General features: G+C 41.3%; 1 long non-coding RNA gene across 2 annotated transcripts; it reads left to right on the forward strand.

The window, feature by feature from the left end:
• Positions 1 to 2453: 2453 nt before the first annotated feature.
• Positions 2454 to 5004, forward strand: LOC148640822 (uncharacterized). Of its 2 annotated transcripts, none has more exons than XR_015929954.1 (5): positions 2454 to 2927; positions 3332 to 3385; positions 3860 to 3997; positions 4223 to 4277; positions 4752 to 5004. It is a non-coding gene; the product is annotated as an uncharacterized LOC148640822 (long non-coding RNA). The 2 variants fall into 2 exon arrangements; XR_015929955.1 differs by having other exon boundaries at positions 3860 to 3924.
• Positions 5005 to 6784: the final 1780 nt, after the last annotated feature.

The raw sequence follows: 6784 nt of genomic DNA on the forward strand, positions 1-6784 counted from the left end.
TGCCTATTGTCAGGCATACTGTCTGATATATTCTTTGCACAATCCTGTAAAGTAAATGACACTAAGCACCTTGCTCTTTATGTACCCTGTACCTTGTACTTTGTCAGAAATGTCTATGTCTACATTGTCTATAGCATTGTCTTGTCGGTGCCTTGTCTGTATTCGCACCATAGACCTGGAGACCGATATCTCGCTCCTCTGTATACTTGTATATGGCTGGAGTGACACGTAAACTTGAACTTGAACTACAGTTGCTGCCTCACAGAACTGTGGCTCTGGGTTCAATTCCTGGGGTGCTGTCTGTGTGGGGTTTGTACATTCTCCCCATGTTCTTGTGGCTTCCTCTGGGTGCTCTGCACTGAAATGAGTTCTTGGAACATAGATTATGTTAATTACAAATTTTCCGTTTGTCCTGAGATCCCATTGGTGCTTAATGTGGTCCGCCTGTGTCTGCTGTCACCCTGTACCTGACGTTTCAATGTTTTCTTCTCATTTTTTTAAAGAAATAGCATCACATCATAGCATACTATAGAAAGACAAACCTGTATTCTCGATGCACCACTCAGTACAAACTGTAGTTTATCATATCATAGGTTATGAGGACACGGTGCATCGCTGCACCAATTCTCACTATGCAGTGAGAATCAATTTCCTGCCTCCGATATGAAACCGATTTACACGACACAGGAAGTACCCTGTGAATCCATGTCAGCAGAGGGCAAGAAAGAGGTGAGGGGATATGATATCAAAACTGCACAGAGCACTTGCTCTCCTTTCACCCCCCTTCCTCTCACTGTGTGCAAATTGTGTTCAACTAATGTGATCAACTAATGTGTAAACTAAACAAACGTTTGTCCGGAATTCTACTACCCAAATTAAACAAAACGTCCTTGATTTTTGTTTTGGCTTATAGCAGGTGCAAAGTCGCTATTTAAACACAAAGACGCGCTCTAGCTGCCAGAACAATTTTTAAAGGAGAGCAATTGAAAGCTGACGCGATATTAATCAAACCAGGCTTCCGGCTTTTAATTATTGAGAAATGCCTAAAACCCGGACTGGATCCTGAGGCTGACCGTCCCCTCTTTGAAAACACAATCTTTCAGACACAAGTACAGTATGTTGGAGTTTGATTCCACTCCATACTTTTGACTGAGCCTCTAATGAAGTAACGTTATAGAGACCTTAATTGAACATTTTACGAGTTATTGTCATTTCACTTTGTTCATGCCCAGGGATTGAGATCACGAATAGTAAAAGGTTACAAACTAGCGTCAACCTTGCGCCAGTGTTTCAGCCTTCCTGTCTTTTAAGTTTGAATCAAGCAGTAGGAATCATACTGTTGGTGTCTGATACTCAATATCATCTGTTATTACTGCATATCACTAATTCACTTTAGTTTCCCAACGCTTTTCACTGTGTTTACAGTGTATAACACTATGTATAATTTTAAAGGGTTTTTTAAATTGTTCAAAATTAATTTGCATCTCTTAAAACCGGCAATTATGAGTAATACAAAACCTCTAAATACCCGACCCACACTGTTTCCACTAGTTCAGAGTCAGCAGTCTGAACACTCTGCCCTCGACAACAGTAACTTTCGTTTCTAATAGTATATTAAATGACAGCATCTCTAACAGTAATAATATGGAGCGATGTGATGCATCACTCACTGATGGCAAAACTATTTATTACATCTTTATCACAATTCTGTTTTCTATGCATACCCAATTTTCATTCTATGTACATGCACTGCTTTTGAGTTTTTAATTTTTTTATCTGAAGGATTAAACTTCGGTGTGGAGCCCTTTGAAACGCCCACATATAAAAATATCGCTTTCAAATATAAAAATAGCGTGTCGTGACGATTACGGATATAAAGGATCTAAAGGGATACTCTGCCCAGACACCAGCTGGGGTAGAAAACATTAAGATGAATTTAATCGCTTAATTAGTTTTTTTTAAGTTATCTTTAGAATAATTAAAGAAGTTTAATTTTTTTCAATGAAAATAACATTTAAGCCTCTCAGACTTCACGACGCATGACATACAGGCTCCTCCAACTGTCCAGTCGCAAAAAAAAAAAAGCTAGAAAATCGCATTACTGTATAAAGGCGTCTCAGTAGCCTTGATGGTTGAAACGGGAGCAAAGGGGGAAGTGTCTGGTGTCGGAACTGGGACGTGGCTTCAGACTGAATAAGAGAGTTACATGCCCAGTGTGCTGTATGGCCGGCCTGGTGGCTCCGCGGGCTGAACCATCGGACACTTCTAAAGTTCAGAAAGCAGAGCGACTTTCAGAGATCAGAGTGAGTTAAACTCGAGCCCCGAGCCTCTCCGTCAGTGTGAGATCTTATCCCCGGGTGTAGCTCTCTCGCTGTCGGGGTGAGTTTGTAGAAGTGGCTGTCCTCTACCACGCCGGCCGTTTTGGGGGGCTCCATTTTCGGGGCCTTCCAAAACAGGGTAAATTGGGTGGTTTAGGTCCTTTATAAATGATTAGTTGTTGACTCAATTCTAAAAAGCAGCCCCTTATACCACTGTGACACCTTCAGGACAGGTGTGGCATCAGCAGTGAAAGAGAGGTGCAGTCCTAACTAGGAGCGACAGGGGTCTCTCTCCAGCACGTTTCTCTTGATTCGGTCAACTGACCACAAGCGAAACGTTCCCGATGAACAAACTCGTAGGTGAATGTCGCTGTACCAGTCAGTTTGCCTGAAAATCGTTAGCCGTTATATACTTTATGCATTTTTTGGTGAGTAGAAATGTCTATTGTTCAGTAACGTCAGTGTTGAACCCTTGTAACTGAATCCCCAGCTGTCCTTCAGGAGCCGAGCCCGCCTCCAGAGTGACCTTCCTCAGCGGACACGCCCCGTCCACCTGTTCCACAGGTGCGCTCGGCAAGATGGCGGCGGGACGAGTTTCTGCGGCGTTAGGTGCGTTTGCGTTTTATTTCTAATTTTCTTATTTTAAGTTAAAAAATGCAAATATCACGTTGAGTAAAGGTAGTTTATGCATGTTGCTACATTTTAATTGTATGTATTTCGGTTTAATTTGTGTTTAAGGACGCCGAAATTAATGTTCTCTCCGCTTGGGCGTGCTGTGGACGTTTTAAAATCTGCAATTAAGCGTTCTTATACTATCTTTCATTGAAGTATTTTTCAATATATGGAACTTCTAGGTATGTAAGGCTGTAGTTTACCACCAAACAATTCCTTTATAAAGTAAATTGTTGTGTGATATATCTTCTTTGCGGATATGGGCTATAACCCTTTCCACTCCAAACCTCTAAAATATTAACATGAAATTTACTAATTCGTTTGGTTATTTTTTTCTCCAGGTGACAAAAGGATTTAAAGAAGGGGTCTCCGGTGATAAAAAGTGTTTTTTGAAGGTAAGTGATATTCCTACCTTTTGCCATACTATTTTTTTTTTGTAACTCGATAAGACAACACGTATTGCCGGCATTTTAAAACCAGAACGAGTTTATACAAATATTCTAACTTCTTTTTAGTTTCGTTGTGTTTTTGTTGAATAGAAATAAAAACTCTAGGGCGCTGTATCTTCATCTATTGAATGCATTGAGTAAAGATGGATAACACTAACATGTTAACGATGCTTTTCAAAGCAAGGAGTTTTATCGACTATGATACCCGCGGTAAGTGGTACTTTCTCTTAAATGTATTTGAAGCATTGAATGTCTATGTGGCCGAAAGTATTTTCTAAATATTGGAATAGTGGGACTGTTTTCTTAGTGAATTTGAGCGGGGTTGTATATTTCTACTTATTTAAAAAGTTAGACTTCAAGCACATCGATTCTACAAATCCGATATCTTGTTAACTTGATGTTTTTTTCTTTTGCCTTCAGTTCTGCGGCTCCTGCTCCTCGGCGCTCCGACGATCTCCTCTCCAGCTCCGCTCCAGCAACTCCTTGTGCGTTGGCAAGTTATTCTTGACAGTGTCTGCTTTTCCTTACATTTCATTTTGGACTCCAGTGGCTTGATCGGTAATATATCTGTATATATTAGATCTTTCATTTAATTATTTTAATTCTGTATTTTTTATTTGGTGTCTCTAATACTGTAGTAAAGCTTCAAACGTTTGCTTTATGAAGTCAGTTTCTGTTGGATCTCTTCTTTGCGGATTCGAGGTGTAATAAAGCTTTCCGCTCCGAAATTATACAGTTTTGAAAATACTGAATTGACTGATGCGTTTTATTTAATTTCTCCAGGTGACAAAGGATTTCAAGAACGCGCCTGCGGTTATGAAAGTTGTTTTGCCACAGGGTAAGTAATGCTACCTTTCGCTATACCGCTTATATTTGTGTAACTCCGTAAGACAACACCTACTTCCCTGCATTTTAACACCAGAACGTGTTTATACCAAGCTTCTTTTCGTTTCGTTGTGCTTCTGTTGAATAGAGATAGGAAACTCTAAGTCGCAGATTCTTCGTCAATTGAATCCATTCAGTAAAGACGGATAATACTGAAACTTTTAACGACGGTTTTCAAAGCAGGGAGTTAACACGAATATGATACACGCTGTAAATTTATAAGTAGCATTGCATTTCTGTGGCTGAACGAATTTTCAAAATATTGGAGTAGTGAGGCTGAGATGTATCTGTGATTTCTCATTTAATAAAAACATTGGTTTCTTTTTTCAGCCTATTTAAAAAGTTAATCGACTTCAGAAAGTCAAGCGAATCGATCGTGCAAATCCGGTATCTTGTTAACTTGATGTTTCTTTTCTTTTGCCTTCAGTTCTGCGGCTCCTGCTCCTCGGCGCTCCGACGATCTCTTTCCCAGCTCCACTCCAGAAACTCCTTGTGCGTTGGCAAGTTATTCTTGACAGTGTGTGCTTTTCCTTACATTTCATTTTGGACACCAGTGGCTTGATCTGTAATGTACCGATTCAGTGATGTATCTTTCACTTGATGTTTTGAAGTTTTTCGTGTTTCCTGCTGACTGCTGCTACTGTTTGTGCTAAGTATTCTGCAATAAAAACTGTTGATTTCATTTTCTGAATTGTCTTCTATTTTTTAAGGTGTGTTGGGAGGGTTTACTCTGGCCTGGTGTCTCACTGCTGTAAGTTTTTGGCTGCAAAATCTGGAGAGAGCACAAACAGTTTCCGAGAAACGATGAGATGGGTGTTTTGTACCTTGCGCCACGGCCGCAAGGGGACACCCTATCGCATCGTGACTTGGGAACTGCGGGGGCTACCCCCTTTTTAAGTCGCTCCAGATTTTCCCGCCTTTTTAGATAGTCTCTGGGGGGTTAGGGTCCCTAGCAGTGAGCCCAGGTACAGCCCCTAGGGGAGGAGAAGGGAGGATAGCTCTAGCCAAGCCCCCTCACTCCCAGCTGAGAGGAAGGCGGGCTGGAGGTGGCTTTGGCCCGAGAGAGAGGAGGCACCCAGGGCGGACTCAGCCTATCAGTCACAGCTTGTAACTGACAGACTTCTTACTAAGTCCACACCAGGACACCTGCCTCTCTGCAGGGACCTAGGCCATCACCAACCTGCCTTCCCCTCCTGCTGGGAGTGAGTGGGCTTGGCTAGAGCTGCAGTCAATCGCCCAGCCCCTCTCTCCAAAAAGAGGAGTAGACGGGGCTCGGTTTGATTGATGGGAGGAGACCACGCCCTGAAAGAACCCCGGTATATACTAAGTTTTTTGGCGGGAAAATCTGGACAGACTTAACAAGGGGGTAGCCTCTGCAGTTTCCAAGTCACAAAGCGATAGGGTGTCCCCTTGCGGTCAGTGACAACAAGGAAAAAACAGCCCTTCGCAGCGTTCCTCAGAAACTGTTAGTAAAGTCTCTCCGCCAAAAAACTCACCAACACCGGGGGTTTTCAGGACCAAGGGGATACTGAACTCTGCACAAGAACAGAAAGAACAAAACACTTCAAAATCCAATAAACAATTTATTGAACGAAAATTGCATACAAAACAAAGCATTCAAGTACCAGCGTTGCACAGACTCGAAGTGAAAATGAACACATTTTAAATTACAAAGCGTCAAAGCAAGGCTACATTAACGCAAAAAGGTTTTTACAAGTAAACAGAGTACAAAAACATTTGCATGCAAGCACATGGAAAAGCACAGAAACATACAGCACGTTACTGTTTCTCCGAGGGATCTGTTGAGGCAGCGACCAGAGTTAAATCGGGAACTTCGTTGCCTTTCCTGCAAAAGAACAGAAATCAGTATTAGTTGTGCTTTCTGTTCCAAACAGCATCTCGCATTTATACCAGCTAGTTAGATCGAGCTTCCGTATGTACTGACACGTCCAGAAGATGAAACAGTTTAAGAGGAATTCAAGTTGGAATTAACCCTTAGCCTCGTGTAACGAGAAATGTTCCTGTTCAACGGAATATCAAAGCACTTAGGTTTAAATTTAAAGTGTGCAAACTACCAAACGCACAACACAATCAATATAGATACATGGGTATCGATTGGATGGAAACTAACATATTCTAATGCTTTTTTTTTGGGATTTCCATTTTAAATAGCATATGTTTTCTGAAACTCAGTTAACACGTGAACACAACCGAAGTCTTTATGAACTCTGCTGTTGCGATGAAATGTGGAAACCAAAACGTTTTCAAATGAATCTGTACTGTGCGTATACAAAGCTCAAGTGGGTGCAGTTTTAGCAGAAACTGATTTCAATAAACAACAGATCTAGAATGTTCTCGAGTCAGAATTTCTACCGCGAAGAAATCCAATTTCTCCTAGTTTAAGTCTTCTTTTGATAAGAGAGCATTGCCTTTTCTAACAACAATTTTCGCGAGGTATAG

The sequence above is a fragment of the Lepisosteus platostomus genome, chromosome 25 (assembly GCF_059453375.1).
Source record: "Lepisosteus platostomus isolate fLepPlt1 chromosome 25, fLepPlt1.hap1, whole genome shotgun sequence".
NCBI lineage: Eukaryota > Metazoa > Chordata > Actinopteri > Semionotiformes > Lepisosteidae > Lepisosteus > Lepisosteus platostomus.